Source organism: Pinus tabuliformis, chromosome 2_2 (genome assembly GCF_031772625.1).
Source record: "Pinus tabuliformis cultivar Carrire ecotype Pingquan chromosome 2_2, CPIR1, whole genome shotgun sequence".
NCBI lineage: Eukaryota > Viridiplantae > Streptophyta > Pinopsida > Pinales > Pinaceae > Pinus > Pinus tabuliformis.
The window spans coordinates 1,290,494,464-1,290,511,802 of record NC_142300.1 but is presented as its reverse complement, the minus strand read 5'-3'; the positions used below and the strand labels follow the sequence as shown (position 1 = coordinate 1,290,511,802).

The following is a 17,339-nucleotide window of genomic DNA, read 5'->3' as shown; positions in this document are numbered from 1 at the left end:
TGCCTTGTCTCCATCTCATTCATCTTGAAATAATTGGATATTTCCATGGGTGACAAAGTGTGCTTGGGGATTTAATAGAAGGAGCTATCACTAAAAAAAAAAATACAATGCAGCATTTTAGTTATCAGCACGAGGAACAACCTTGCCAAGATATTTCCTAACTACATAAAGGTACTCTCGAATTACCTCTTATAACAAGCAAAAGATAACATCAATTTCCTATAGAGTCTAACTATGCATGGTAGCAATGAAAACACTGTAAAAAATAACATCTACAACAACGTTGGTCAATCTCTTCTTCTAGTCAAGGGCATGCCCAACTTTTGAAAAGTATCAAGTAGGTTAGGGTCCACCACATCCAGGATCCTCTTCTTCTTCTACTCTCTCCGTTTAGGTTCAGAATAATAGGAAAAGTCTTGGAAATTGATGGGTGGGTAAAAGTTATCATACCATTTGGGTTCTTCCATTTTTAATCATTGTCTGTAAGCATTGAATCTAAATTGCAAAAGCCATTCAGGTTCATTCTTTTTAGCTGAAATTAACCTAAGATTTGGAGAGCTGTAAGTTTTAATGGATCTAAGTATATTCTACTTAAAATATGGTAACATGGTTTAAAACTATAGGCATTGAGATCCGAATCTAAGGATGAAACATAAAATATTTTATGTTCATGATTACAAGAAGTTTTAATCTCATGTATCAAAGTTTGAGGAAGGTCTAGCATTTGCATCCTACTAGAAAAATTTTCTTGCATCACTCGAGCCCTTTGAATTTGGGCATGGTAGAGTCCATTACACAAACAATCAAACACTAAAAAAGGGTGAAAAGAAAAAATAAAATTTCATGCATTTTCACCCTAGAAAAGTTAGGGAGGAGCGAACTGATCTGTACAATAAAGAGATGAAAAATGCTTACTTGTCCATTGTCCTTTGATGAATTGTTGGCTGCAATCAAGATCTGCATTATCATAATCATTAAACCCTTTATACAATAAGGACATGCAAAATGCGTACTTGTGCATTGTGTTTTGATGAATTGTTGGCCGCAATCAATTATTAAACATTCAACTCTAGATAAAATTTATTCTTTGATCATATAAACCCTCAAAATTGTTTAACCATTAGAAAAAAATCATCCTTAGTAAAAAGGAAGAACTCTCCATAGTCCAAATTCATACCCATGTAAGAACTACCAAAATCTCAATAAGGACATGCGGAATTCTTACTTATGCATTGTTTTTCATGAATTATTTACCCATAAGAAAAAAAATCATCTTTAGTAAAAAGGAAGAACTCTCTAGAGTCCAAATTCATACCCATGTAAAAATTACCACTATCTTCAGGATCTGCATTATCATAATCATTAAACCCTCAACTCTAAATAAAATTTATGTTTTGATCATATAAACCCTTGAAATTGTTTACGCATAAGAACAAAAATCATCTTTAGTAAAAAGGAAGAACTCTCCAGAGTCCAAATTCATACCCATGTAAAAATTACCAAATCTTCAAGATCTGCATAATCATAATCTATGCTTTGATCATATAAACCCTCGAAATTGTTTACCCATAAGAACAAAAATCATCTTTAGTAAAAAGGAAGAACTCTCGAGAGTCCAAATTCATACCCATGTAAAAATTACCAAAATCTCCATGCCAAATGACCTTTCCCTTCCTCCATCTAATCGTTGATGCTCTCCTCAGGTGTTTCCCATGCAAACTCCATCTGGGGTTTGAATCCCATGAAATCCATAGATCACGTTGATGGTATTCCTCCTTCTAGCATTTCCACGCTGATATAGACAAGGCATAGAGAAATGCAGTGCTACAATGTGATGTGATGTTGTAATATGTAAATTATTTCACAATCAAAATATTTTATATTTTATAACAATATGACAAGATTGCTAACCATGGATATTAACCCTCACTTTACCATGGATATTAATTTGTAAATAGGCTTTGTTACAATACCATGGGCCAATACCATGGCTTAGCAATACCACATGCCAAAAAACCATAACTTATTTCATAGTAAAAATATATTATTTTAATTTAATTTTACAGCATTTTTTTAATTGAATTTAAAAGGGATATATATATATATATATATATATATATATATATATATATATATATATATATATATATATATATATATATATATATAACCGACATAGATCCATCTTAGCTAAGGATCCAAGGGATGAGAGCAAGCAAATTGTCTAATTATAATAGATTAAATATGGTGCATGACTTTTTAAAGTTTTTCATTACTTTATTTTCTTTTACATGATTGATCCTAAATATAGGTTTAATATTTTACAACCAATTAAGTTTTTTTAATTTAGATAATTTCTTAAACACAATACAATATGATCAAATTCAAGAGAGAGTTGTGGAGGGGGCAGTGAGAGGGAGGGAGATAGTGAAAAGGTTGGAGGACAGAGAGAGAGAGAGAAAGAGAGAGTGATGGGGGGGAGAGAGAGGGAGGTGGGAGAGAGGGAGTGAGAGGAAAGAAGAGAGAGGAGAGAGAGAGAAATGGAGTTGGAGTGGGGGAGAGAGTGAGGAAAGAAAAAAGACATAGAGAGATAGAGGTGGAGAGAGGGAGAGGAGTGAGAAGGGAGAGATGGAGAGAGAGTGAGGGAGATAGGAGAGGAGGGAAGAGAAAGAAGAGGAGAGGATATATATAGGGAGATAATGGGAAGGGAGAGAGATGGAGACAAAGAGATGGAGAAGGATAGGGAGGGGGGAGATAGTGATAGAGTTTGAAGGAAGAGAGAGAGAGAGAGGGAGAGTGATTTGGGGAGAGAGATAGAGAGATGTGGGAGATAAGGGATAGAGAGGAAGGAATATAGAGATGAGGAGAAAGAGATGGAATTGGAGGGGTAGGAGAGGAAGGGAACAAGAAAAACATAGAGGGAGAAAGGTGGAGAGAGAGAGGGGGTGAAAAGGGAGTCATGGAGAGAGAGTGAGGGAGAGAGGAGAGCAGGAGGGAATAGAGAGAAGGATATAGATAGAGAGGGAGAGAAGGGGAAGAGAGAGTTAAATAGAGAAGGGGAAGAGAGGGAGAGAGTGTGTGTATGTTTTGGGGTGAGATAGAAAGAGGGAATAACAAAGAGACACAATACAAATATAGATATTATAATATAGTTATATTATATAACTAACCTAGATCCATATTAACCCTATAACTATCAAGTGCCGAGAGAGATCCAATCTCTTGAGGTGCAAACATTTCCTCAAGTTTTGCACTAGAAAAAAAAGTTTGCACCTCGAGAGATTGGACCCCTCTCGGCACTTGATAGATCCGGGGTTAAGATGGATCTAGGTCGGTTAATATGAAATTAAAGTAGTTTTTATTTGATATTATAGTCTTAAAAAATAAAATTTCCCTTCAAATTAATTTCAAATTGGAACTAGATCAAATTAGATTCAATGAATAGATTTTTAAAAAATACATAAAATAATTTTTTAATTAAAAAATATATTTTTAAAAGTACAAATTATTAGAGATAAATAATGCAAAGTTGGCTCACCTATACACCATGTGAGGATGAAGAAGTTTTCAAGGAAGGATAACCTTTCAACCAATATATAACAACCTTTCAATCCCCTATCACTTGTAAGTTTAGATTGCTTGACACAATTAAGATGACTAATATAAAAAACTGATCCATATTATTGTAATACTTGTTAGGTAGTTGTATTTTTGTTCTTAGACTAAATTAGTCATTCATGTTAGTCATTTTTAGTTGTATTACTTATTAGCTAGTCACATATTTTAACCCGCAACTAAATTAGTGATTTATGTTAGTCGTTTTTAGTTCGGTCACTTAATATTGCTAATTTTTTGTAGTATTTCACTTGGAAAAGCTGTGGTGACTAACTTTCTTAGTCACCTAGTCACTAATTGCTCATTTTCTACTAGTGAGAATGTGGTATGAAAATATGGCTTCTTATTTGTTATCTCATAATTTTTTACGTTGCAAATCTAATTCCAATCATGGAAAACTTTAGGGGCTAATGTTTGCCCAGTGAGCTAATTTTCCATGATTTTTCCACAAAAAAGATTCACCAACTTTATAAAAGACAATTCAACCAAATTTTACAATATAAAATTATTTTACCTTAAAAATCGTCAACATTATATAGAGACTATATATAAAATCATTATAAATTTGAATAATTTTACAAATATATCAATAAACATTTTATAGTTTGCATATTAGGGATTAGTGACATTCACCAATGTTTTTAAACTTCAAAAAAAAATTCCAGCCTTAAAATTTTCCTTGATTCAAATGTTTATTTGTTGAAGAAACTTAACTCCTTGTTGATCATAGTACTTTATGTACATGATCTTTTGATAACAGGTAGTTCACTTCTGTCATTGCTGAGGTTAAAACTCCATTGCATAAGAGGTTTTATATGATAGATATGGGCTTGCTTATAAATTTCTTCCTTGTACTAGATATCAATCAAAGTGGTTATGGGATTACCATTTCTCAACCAAAGTATGCTAAAGATATTTTGGCACAATTTCACATGAGTGACTGCAAGCCAGTAGCCACACCTTTCTTATCAGGGATACATCTTGAGAATGGAAAAGACACACCATTGGTTGATTGCACATTATATCGTCAACTTGCAGGAAGTCTTATTTATCTCACTCACTCATGTCCTGATCTCTCATATGTCATAGGAGCAGTTTCCAGATACATGTAGGAGCCACATGAGTTACACTATAAAGTTGCAAAGCACATCCTTCGATATGTCCAGGGGATAATCACCTATGGGATTCACTATGCAACTAATTTTTCTTTGGATCTCATTGGGTCCACAAATTCTTATTGGGTTGGAGAGAACCTTGATTGCAAGTCCACCTTTGGTTATGTACTTATTTTGGCATCTAGCCCAATTTCTTGGTCAAGCAAGAAGCAGGTTGCCATTGCATTATCATCCATGGAGGCTAAGTATAGAGGGGCAGTCAATGCCACTATTTAGGCCATTAGGCTACAACATTTCCTTTCTGAGCTTGGTATTAGTGTCTATCGTCTGAATTTCATATGGTGTGATAATCAAAGTACACTAAAGTTTTGTAGAGATCTCGAGTAGCAACAACATACCAAACATATCGAGATCCACATGCACTTCATTAGATAACTGATTCATGATTGGATCATCAATCTACAATATTGTCCCAGTTATGAGCAGATTCCTGAAATCTTCACCAAGACCTTCATTGAGAAGAAGTTTCAATTTCTACGAGATCATCTCGGGGTGAAGGACATGACTGCCTAACCGTTGTCTTTTCTCTATATTTTACATCTTATTTTGAGAGGGGGTTTTCTTCCCACCGGGTTTTCCCTCTTTACTCTTTTCATGCATTGTACATGGGTACCTAAAATATCTTTTTTGTCGGGACTCATTAATTTTTCATTACACTCACCTCATTAGGTCGAAGGGGAAACAAAAACTGCATTTGGGTGTGCGTGGGAGAAATCTAGTACCATAGAACGTTGAATATGCTAGAATTTATAGAACGAAGCCTTCTAGTATGAATTGCAACAATTGAGCGTGAAGCTAGAGTGGAATGGAGAGTATATGCTAGAGCCAGCCAACGTTGAGTAGCATTTAAGGAAGGAGTTGTATGTTGAGTGTGTGTGAATGCCATAAAGTATTGTGCTATGAAGCGGTTGAGCTATGTGGAAGTGGTGGTGGAGATGAGTGTTGTCATGAGCCATAAAGTTCGATTCAAATATTCATACAAAAAAAAAGATAGAGAGATCAACCAACTCAAGGGTTTGTAAACTAAACATCATTTTAAAAATTCATGTTATGTTCTGTTCATTCTTTGTCAAGAAATCCATCTGTTTGTTGCTGCCAAAGATTTCTATTATTTAATATTTTTGATTCTATAATTTGGATGGTTTGAGTGAATCATACATCCTTGAATAACATTGAATTGGGATCAAAGCTACCTCTACTCAGTTGTAATGGAAGAAAACAATATCTCCAGTGCTCTACAGAATCAAATACTACTCAGAGTTGTGAACTAGACGTGTGTGGCATAGTTTTTGTGAGAGAGGATATTTTTTATGGAAAGAAATTTAGAATGAGATAAATATTTAAATTTTATAATGTAGTGTTGCTTACCAATCTCTTATCATTCATTATGGATAACAATGAAACAAAATTCATGAGAGCCTATTTTTTTTCTTTTTGGTGGCTTTCATATTGTATGTACTGTGCATGGAAGTACAGTGCATGGAGAACCTTCTAGGTGGATGTGGAGCAAATGTATTGTTGAATTTTTTTTGTGTGAAGTGTTGAATGCCAAGAAAGTGTGAGAAGAAACCATCATCAAATGTTTTCCAGCATAGGAGTTGGAGTGTTGTGTATTTGCTAGAGTGCCAAGGTGAAACATATTGCTTGTGGAGCGCTTAGCAGTTAGCAAGGAGGAAATTTCCTACGATGTACAATTTGTCGTAGGATTGCTTTTGCAGCTTTGATGTAAAAATATGATGAGGATAATGAAGGGTTTATGAAGGCACCATCAGTGTGCATAATTCAAAGAAGATGAGGTAAAGTAGATAGTAATGCATTACACTGTGATAAAATTTAAATGGGCTTATATGTTTGGGCAGATAATTTTCACATAGTAATATTATTATATTTTTGTTGCATCTGACTTGAGATTGTTGTAATGAGGCATTTGTGTTGTAAAGGATGCATGATCAGTTATACCCAACACCCTAAAGTTTATTTCCCCAGTTGTGATGTAATCCTTGTTGAGTCAGACAAGTAATGTTTATCCCTCTTAGGTAGAGAGAGGATGTGACCTCAAGTTGTGGAATTAACCACTAGGTAGATATGAGGGTTTACTCATATCTAAGCTTGATGTGTAATTTTTGAGTAAGGAATGTAGTGTTTATCCCTCTTTGATAGAGAGAGGATGTGACATCAAGTTATGGAATTAACCACTAGGTAGATATGAGGGTGTACTCATATCCAATCTTGATGTGTAATAGAAGAAGTTAAAATGTGAGATGGAGTCGAAATGTAAGCGACCAAGTCATAGAGAGTTTATCATGATTGATGATCAACCATGTAGCGGAAAAAGATTCCTAGAGAACTAGATAGCACAATGGATGGTACCCATGTGCCTCAGTAGATGGATTTTGTTTTATACAGACATCAATAATTAATTGTATGCAGATACAAGAGAGAAAATAAGAATTCCCATTACGAAGAAAGCCTAAAGGGAAGATAATAACAATTCAAGAAAAAGCTTTTGGTGTTTTGTAGATTTGAAGATCAATTTGTAGACATTTAAAAAACCCTCAACAAATTACCTTTGGTGGGATAATTAAAGGGAGAGAATGGTAGATAGGTAATTATCTTACGACCTCATCATGGCTACACCTTCAGTGTGTGCACTACCTCAGTGATCACTGCCTAAAATCACCAAAGAGCCAAACCGACTTTCCATCATCTTTACTACCTCTTCTAGACTCATCGAAATCTAAGAGGAAAAATTAATTTATGTAACCCACTTAGATTTTGTATAAATATGCATGCTCATATAAAGTCGGAGACCCACTCTCTGTTTGAGATTTGTTTGTTTAATTTAGCAGTCTTCGCTATGTTTTGGTATGTATTGTTTCTTTCAGTAAACATTTTAAATTAATTAGAAGGGAGGGGCTAGTTCCCAAAAGCATTATAGGGCCCTCTTTTTATTACATTTATACATATCAGACAAGCTAATAACTGTCACATCGAAACCATCATTACAACTGGAATATTCGCCATCACATCAGCTGGAATAATCGCCATGGGACAGCATATGCTGCAGCGCAGCAACACGAAGGGGATTCGAACGATCGCGGGGTGCGAGTTAGCCACTGCCCCATCCGCTGAGCCATGCACTCATGTGCAAGTAAACATATTAAATTACTAGCACTATGAACTCAAGATTTCTACACATGTTTCATTAAGACAAACGGGGCGACGTGTATAGTAATGAACCCAAAATTATTTTAACCTTGTAGACCCAACATCCATGCACAAGGAATATGGAAGGGAATGACAATGAAAAGGATTAAACGTGAAACAATTTATAAGATACAAATAAAATAGATAACATTTTGCTATATGAAAACAAATGTTCTCAGACTGAGCTTGAAATTCCACATACCTTGCTTCCTGAACTTAAATGATGTCTATGATGCGATTTTGGGAAATTGTTATGTTCAGGCGGGAAATTCTTTACAAATCTGATTGAGTTCTTGCTAATTTTGAAGCTCTCGACAATTCTCTCATTATCAAAAAGACTGAAACTAACTCTAACTTTGCCAAAGGAGTGCCTCGGGGATTTTGGCTCCATTTTTAGAGGATGTCAATTCTCATTAACACACTGATGTACCACTAACCCTTTCCACATTAAGCCATTATGATAAAATTAAAATGAACCAGTAAATGAATAGTTCACACTATTTTCCAAATCTTATGCAATTTTCAAAGGGAGTTTCTTCTTTTCACGAAAACAGCATCGCTCCCGACTATGGTCGAACCTGATTTGGTTTTGGGGCACTTATTTTCTTACACGTAAATATCTACATCGTGGGCTCGACTACCCACTATTTTGTGGGCCAACACATAACTCGGGGTCAAATTGTGTTGCGGTGCTTTGCAAGATAGAGGGGATTCAGGATAACTGGCCTGCAACTAATGGTCTACTATCACAATTATTGATCGGTGGAAATAAGACTTGGTGTTGGCATATTTCTTTTCAACACTGATATTTTTTCTAAATGTTTGGGATTTTTCTGGTAAAATCCCAAAAACAAGGAAACTAAACACACAGAGGCAATGCTCTGTTACTCTGCCACAGGATCTTTTGCACAGGGAAGTTTAAAAAAAATTCTTTGAACAGAGTATTACACTTCCACACAAATATTTGTATTCATTAAAAACATAATGCCTAATACAAACTTCATCCTCTTTTACTGAGAGGGATTCACCCAAAAAAAAACATTCAGCCAATAAGAACAAAAGCTCTGTCTCCTCTGAGATTTTACACTGCTGGTGTGTAAAAACCTCATTTACATTTACTGCTGTGAAAAGATTTTACATAAACTGCTGTAAAAACCCTTTTTCACTTACTGGTGTGAAAACTATTTTACTCATACTGCTGTAAAACAAATTTTTACATATGCAGTAAAATCTTCATTACATTCACTATGAAAAATAAAATTCTTTACTCACACCATACGCACTTGCTTCCCCTTCGTTTTTTTTACAACATCAAAAACTTACATTTCAACCTTTTGTTTTGTTCCACATTGTTGTGCGGTATATGCTCCCTGCTTCACACGCTGATCTTCATTGTATTTCATTAACGCCTTCTTTTTTTCTTTTGCACTGTTGTGCACACTTTAGTTTCTCTCTGTTCTCTTTTGCTGCAGCGAGCTCACCTTTCTCGTTTTTTTTTCATTCGTTATGTTTTCATTACACAAAATGGTCAACACACATATATGCGCTCCCCCATTTTTATTTTTCATATGCACTGTTGTGCAATACCATAGTTTTTCGCTGCTGCAGAAAGGAACATTACAACCACAAGCGTTTTTCACTTTGACTCGTTATCACACAAAAAACTTAAAACAAACATATGTAAAAACATAAAACGAACACACATAATTACTTTATGTGCCGTAAAAGAACTTCTACCAACTTTCTACGATCAGGAAGAGTTCATTAAATGCCTTAATGAAAAAAATCTGCGGTCAACCAAATGTTAATTTTACTCCACGCAATGTAATTAATTCGATGCAGGTTCGTATGCAGGTTTGATTTATGGATGGCGGAGAACATTGAAGTGAATCAGACGGTGGACAAATATTTCGAGAGGCTCCTTTGTGCTGAACATTAGCATCCGAAAAGTGAGTTCTGCTGACGTATGTAGAGAACCACGTGGCTGCATTACATTGTATCGGAGTCCACTGTCCGGAAATAGCCAGATGACCAAAGGCGGTCCGATAAGTTTAAGTGGTTTTTCTGAGGCGGTTTTAGGTGCTGCGTGCTTGCTGAGTTGATGGCGGATTTGGCCTGTCGTCGCTGTCCACGATTTTGCAGTTGCTGTCCACAACGCCTGCAGTTGGAATTAATATTCCAACACTCCCCTTTAATTTCAACTGTTGGGCATTCAAACATACCCAAACACTTCCTCACATAGAGGGATTCACCAACTACTGTTACAAAAATATCTTCCTCACACAGAGGGATTCACCAACACTGCTTCTGATGAAGTTCCATAAACAACAAAATAGTCTTCCTCTTAACAGAGGGATTCACCTGAGACTGTGCTGAAGAGCACCTTCCTCATGACAGAGGGATTCACTAGTGTATGCTAAAAACATCTTCCTCTTGATAGAGGGATTTACCACACTATGCTGAAAAGCATCTTCCTCTTGACAGAGGGATTCACCAAGAAGTTGTGCTGAAAAGCATCTTCCTCCTTAACAGAGGGTTTCACCAAATGACTGTGCTGAAAATCACCTTCCTCTCACAGAGGGATTACAACCAGACACTGCTTTAGATGCAGTTCCAAAACAACCGAAAATATTACTCTGTTTTCCTCCTGAGATTTTACACTGCTGTGTGTAAAATCTCAATTACATTTACTGCTGTAAAAACAGAGTTTTACATATACTGCTGTAAATAAAAAAATTTACTTACATTTACTGTTGTAAATATAATTCCTTACATTTCATTAAAAACCTCCTTTACTGTCGTGTTGCTGCACCTCTCTTACTCTTCATGATTGCTCTTTTACTGCTGTGTAAAAACACATTCTTTTTCATTCTCACTTCTCTGGAAAAATTAACCTTAGCTCTGGTTTCATTTTCATCACACTGCTGTGCTCCCCCTCACTCATTTCATTGCTCTGTTTTGGTTTTCTTTTATCCGCACTTGTTGTGCATTTCATTGCCCATACATTTGCAATAAACAACGCCCTCAACTCCTTATGCACTACTGCGCATCTGCTTTCATTCTTCTGCTGCCGCCTCTGCAATTAGTACTGATGTGCGTAACAATTCCTCACTGCTCTTCTGTGCATATTGCTTTGCACATATATATAAAAACTTTTACATATTTTTACACACCTCATATGTGCTGCTGCCCATGACATTTCATTTCTTCAACAAAAAAAACTTCATGCTGCTGCATTTTTCATATTCACATTGCTGTGTGTTTTTACTACATATTCTCTGACAACAAAAACAAGACTTACATTACCCTTTTCACTGCTGTGTGAAAAAATTTCATTGCATTCTCAAACACTGGGCATTTACGCTCTGTTGCGTTTTGCCCTCTTCTCATTTTCCTCTCACCGCTTTGCGTTTTCATTGCCAATACAAAACATTTCCATCTGCTGTGTATTACACTCAGTCTGCTGTGAGTATATTCTCTCATATTACATAAAAGGAAAACTACATTCCATTGCTATGAATTTCAATTCATGTGTTCCACAAAAAAAAATTCCATGCTGCCCCTGTTCTATGTTCTGCCTTCGCACTGCTGTGCGGGTCTCCTTGCTTTGCATTACAATGCATATACAATGCATATGATTCACATCGAATTCATCTTCATCTTCACTCACACACTGCTGTGCGTTCTACTGCTTCTCATTTTTCTTATCGCGCTGCTGCACTTCACATTTCAACGCTGCCCCTTTTTCTTCTCCGCACTTCTGTGCATATTGCATTGCATATGTGATAAAAAAAATTACATTTTTCAACACTGCTGCATATTACATTTCAGAGGGATTAACAACAAAAATTTCATTTGCGCTCTGCTGCGCTGCAATACATCCTCCACGCAATCTCCATGCCCTGCAGATTTTTTTTCTGCTTTTATGGTAGATTTAATTCCATATCTCTCCCCTTATAACAAGATCTTCATCAAAGAATGACTGTTAAAACAGTTCAGAAATAATGATTAATAATTACAGGCTCCCCCTTAATGTATGCATTGTTTTCTTTCAGCAAAGTTTTCTTAAAAGAAACTTAGATCAGCTAGAGAGCTCAAGGGACTTTCAGGCTGTATTTCCTTCTTTCTCCATACTTGTGTAACTTTCTTCTTTTGCATGGGTCTAGCTTGTGTAAAGGCCCATATTAAGTTACAGTCACGTGCCATATGCCCAATGTTATGACACTTGAAGCATTCAACATTGTTCATGAATAAGAATTCATGATTTCTTCTTGTAAAATTGTTTCTTGGAGATTGTCGGAGACTACAACATCTATCTCTATGAAATGCTCCACAGTCTTTTGCCATATGACCAAAGTTTGAACAAGAGTAACAATAACCATAAAATGAACTTTGGTACCTGGGAGATGGAGGTTTCCTTGATGTACTTCTGAAGCCTTGCTGCTTTGAGATCCTTTGATGATAACCATTGCATCTTGCCTCTTTGACATCAGCTACATTTCTTCTTGGAGCTGGTTTTCTACTTGGAGTAGGATTTCTTCTATTGTAGCCTTGATCTTTCTCCTTGCCTTTGCTAGAACTAGGAGCATCACAATTTCTTTCTGCCTTCTTCGCATCTCCTTTGCTTAAATCATATTCATTCTTGTTTGAAGGTTCACCTACATACCCGAGTCCTGATTTATCAGATGGAGATCTGTGATAGCTGAGCATGTCATCCAAGGCTTGAGAGCTCTTCATGATTTTGTTCATCCCTTCAACCTTTTTCCTGAGGAGGACAATCTCTTCTTCCAATCTTTCACACTCATTATTTTTCTTTGCAAGTTGTTCCTCAGTTTCTTCTTTGCTACAAGTAGCTTCAGCTGCTACTATTTTAAGGGAGATAATATCAGACTTCATTTTGGAGATTTCTGCTTGACTGCTCTCCATTTTCTTTTCAACTTCTTGTGCCTGCTTCCTGGCTTCTTGTAATTTAGACTTAAGGGAGGAGACCTCTACCTTGTACTGTCCAATCTCTTCTACAAGCTTATTCACTCTCTTGTGCCTTTGTTCAAGTTGACTTGACAAGGCGTCTTCCTGCTTCTTTGCTTTATTCAACTGATTTGTCATGGATATGACTTCTTCATGATGTTTCCTCTTGCATTGATCAAGCTCCTTCTTAAGCTTGACGAGCTCTTCATCCCTTTCTTGTACTTGAAGCTTAATGAGGTCAACCTTCTCACATTCAGCTTCTATGATGGGTTCAGAATTTTCTTCTTCACTGATGGTCATGGTCAGTGCTCCCTTTGCATGAAGGTCATGAAGTCTGTCCCATATCTCCTTTGCTGATGAATATTTTCCTAGATTCTTCTTTATAGAATCAGGGAGTCCATCCAAGATAGTCTTTGCTGCCTTTGCATTGTATTCCTTGGATTATTTATCCTTCTTGCTATCATCCATCACTGATTCCCAAATTTCAATCCCTTCAGACTTTAAGAAAGTCCTCATTTTTATTTCCCATATATCAAAGTTCCCATCGAACCTTGGAGCCTCAAATAGAAAGCTTTTAAATAGATTGTTTTCTATTTTAATAGGAGAGGGAGACACAACCTTAGGGGGATTGGAGGCTTTCTTCCTTGACCTTGCCATTCTTAACTATTTTTAAATACCTGACTGTGTTTTTAAATGACTCACTGTTTCTTCAACAGCAACACAGAAAATTAATCTGAGAAATACCTGAATCCTTTTGCTGAGTCTTCACACTGCTGGAGAAGCTTTTACTGCTGCAACAAGAGTCTTTCCTTCAGCTTCTTTGACGCATTCAAAGAGCCTGAGCCTACTCTGATACCATTGTTGGGGATTTTTCTGGTAAAATCCCAAAAGCAAGGAAACTAAACACACAGAGGCAATGCTCTGTTACTCTGCCACAGGATCTTTTGCACAGGGAAGTTTAAAAAAAAATTCTTTGAACAGAGTACTACACTTCCACACAAATATTTGTATTCATTAAAAACATAATGCCTGATACAAACTTCATCCTCTTTTACTGAGAGGGATTCACCCAAAAAAAACATTCAGCCAACAAGAACAAAAACTCTGTCTCCTCTGAGATTTTACACTGCTGGTGTGTAAAAACCTCATTTACATTTATTGCTGTGAAAAGATTAAACCTCATTTACATTTACTGTTGTGAAAAGATTTTACATAAACTGCTGTAAAAACCCTTTTTCACTTACTGGTGTGAAAACTATTTTACTCATACTGCTGTAAAACAAATTTTTACATATGCAGTAAAATCTTCATTACATTCACTATGAAAAATAAAATTCTTTACTCACACCATACGCACTTGCTTCCCCTTCATTTTTTTTACAACATCAGAAACTTACATTTCAACCTTTTGTTTTGTTCCACACTGCTGTGCGGTATATGCTCCCTGCTTCACACGCTGATCTTCATTGTATTTCATTAACGCCTTTTTTTTTCTTTTGCACTACTGTGCACACTTTAGTTTCTCTCTGTTCTCTTTTGTTGCAGTGAGCTCACCTTTCTCATTTTTTTTCATTCGTTATGTTTTCATTACACAAAATGGTTAACACACATATATGCGCTCCCCCATTTTTATTTTTCATATGCACTGTTGTGCAATACCATAGTTTTTCGCTGCTGCAGAAAGGAACATTACAACCACAAGCGTTTTTCACTTTGACTCGTTATCACACAAAAAACTTAAAACAAACATATGTAAAAACATAAAACGAACACACATAATTACTTTACGTGCCGTAAAAGCACTTCTACCAACTTTCTACGATCAGGAAGAGTTCATTAAATGCCTTAATGAAAAAAATCTGCGGTCAACCAAATGTTAATTTTACTCCACGCAATGTAATTAATTCGATGCAGGTTCGTATGCAGGTTTGATTTATGGACGGCGGAGAACATTGAAGTGAATCGGACGGTGGACAAAGATTTCGGGAGGCTCCTTTGTGCTGAACATTAGCGTCCAAAAAGTCAGTTCTGCTGACGTATGTAGAGGACCACGTGGCTGCATTACATTGTATCGGAGTCCACTGTCCGGAAACAGCCAGATGACCAAAGGCGGTCCGATAAGTTTAAGTGGTTTTGCTGAGGCAGTTTTAGGTGCTGCGTGCTTGCTGAGTTGATGTCATATTTGGCCTGCCATCGCTGTCCACGATTTTGCAGTCGCTGTCCACAACGCCTGCAGTTGGAATTAATATTCCAACACTAAATGGACTATTCAACCTTTAAAACAGGGCTTTGGCACCAAGAGATTTCACCCTTGATTTAAATAATGCTAGAAATTGTTACTATTTCTATATTTGTTATTCCCAAAAAAAAAAGCAAAATGAGATAAGGTAGTCCTGTTGGCTCCCCGTGGTGTAGAAGGTCAACGCTCCCTGTTGTTTCGTGGCATGTGCTTAAATCTAGCAATGTGTCTAATGTGCTTAAATCTAGCAATGTGTCTGTTTACTAACACTCGCTAGTTTTGACTCCAACAAGTGGTATCAGAGCCAGAGGTCTCGAGTTCGAAACACATTGGGCTCGCGTTGGGGGGAGATTGTTGGCTCCCCATTAATGGCACTCCATGTATGTTTCATGGCATGTGCTTAAATCTAGTGATGTGTATGTTTACTAACGCCAGCTAGTTAAGTTTTGGTGTAATGGCAATCGTGACACCAACAAGACCATAGTACTGAGCTACTAAGAGGTGCATACCTGTACCTAAACTAGCTATAAATAACACGCAGTTGATTAACGGGTTCATCTTCATCGCCATTGCAGGACAAGGGCATGAGCTCAACGCTCTCTTCTCGATCGCTAATTTGACGAGCGCAGTTGCATATATGATGATAAGGGATTGCAGATTTGAGTTATAAGCTTAACATATTTTAGAAACAAAAGGACATATTCTTTTATTTTCTGAAGTTCGTTGATTTTACTTGTCTTCCCAGTGGGGTTCTTACCATCAAGGATCAATTATATATTTTATCTCAATTATTGTTCATTTTTATATTACGTATTCTCATGTCTATGAAGTACATTTCATTAGTATTAGATCCATTCAAATATACTTATATCATTTGTTTAGTAGATAATGTTTATCCAAAATTGGCTACATATTTAACTAAACTTTAAACATTTTAAATTTAGAATTTTAGTGAAATGATATTTGCTTTGTTGCAAATTGAATAAATATTTTAAGTAAGCATATCATGAGTTCAAAGGGTGAACAAATTTGATAATAGATATCTAAGATATATATATGAGCACCATCCAAATCGTGTGCGCCATGGAATCTGAAAAATCACAATAAATTAATATTAAAATAAATTAAATTTAGACCTTTGATATATATATTCAAAAAACAAAATATATTAAATATATAAAATTTTCTATTTAACTATTTTAAGTTATTGATAAAATATTTTTAGGTTCCAACAATATTGATGCTACGGACTACATATTTTTTTTCAGGGAGAAAATCATCATATGGCCGAAGCCAGCAGATTTTTACAACATATGGCCGAAACCAGTAGAATTCTTTATGGCATAGCTGTTACAAATATCGTTCATATGGCCAAAGCCAGCAGATGACCAAATCGTGGGGGCCTCAACGAAACACCGCCACAAGAATCGATCCCGACTGGGGGTGCGAAAGCCATCCGCCCCAGCCGTCACGTACAACCGACTACATACTTATCTATTTGAAAATTAAAAATATAAATATGATTTGAGGAATACATTTGAATTTTTGAAAACATTATTTTTATTTAATCACAATTCACACATTAATTATATTTGCGCTAAAGTAGAGTCACATCAATGATGTTTTCACAATAAGTAGATATTTATGCAAAACCTGAAAATTAAAAATATAAATATGATTTGATGAATACATTTGAATTTTTGAAAAAATTATTTTTATTTAAACATAATTCACACATTAATTATATTTGCACTAAAGTAGAGTCACATCAATGATGCTTTCACAATAAATAGATATTTATGCAAAAACAATGACTCCAACAATTTAACTTATGGTTATATTTATATTTTTTTGGTTAATTGTCCTCATTCTCATCGATCACGCTCAGACTTTGGGTCTAACAACTGATATGTATTAGGTTAGTTTATGCTAACCGCCTCCTCCCAGACTCCCGTCGGAGCCTCTCATTCATTTTGTGAAACGGCACAGCTTTGCAACTCTCGAAGGTAGGGTTTGGCCCGTTTCCGTCAGTTTCTACCATGGTAAGTACATTTGTTATGATTCTCCACATATTCTCTGTTAACCATTATAGAGTATTCATAGGGAGTTAATTCCAGTGGTGGTGTTGCACAGGC

At 36.0% G+C, this 17,339-nt stretch overlaps 1 long non-coding RNA gene across 1 annotated transcript in view; it reads left to right on the top strand.

Moving 5' to 3' along the window:
- LOC149198205 (uncharacterized) overlaps positions 1 to 17,247 on the top strand; it is a 34,755-nt gene extending 17,508 nt beyond the window's left edge. Inside the window, exon 3 of the long non-coding RNA XR_016254255.1 lies at positions 17,123 to 17,247. This is a non-coding gene — a long non-coding RNA (uncharacterized LOC149198205). The remainder of the gene's footprint in view (positions 1 to 17,122) is intronic.
- Positions 17,248 to 17,339: the final 92 nt, after the last annotated feature.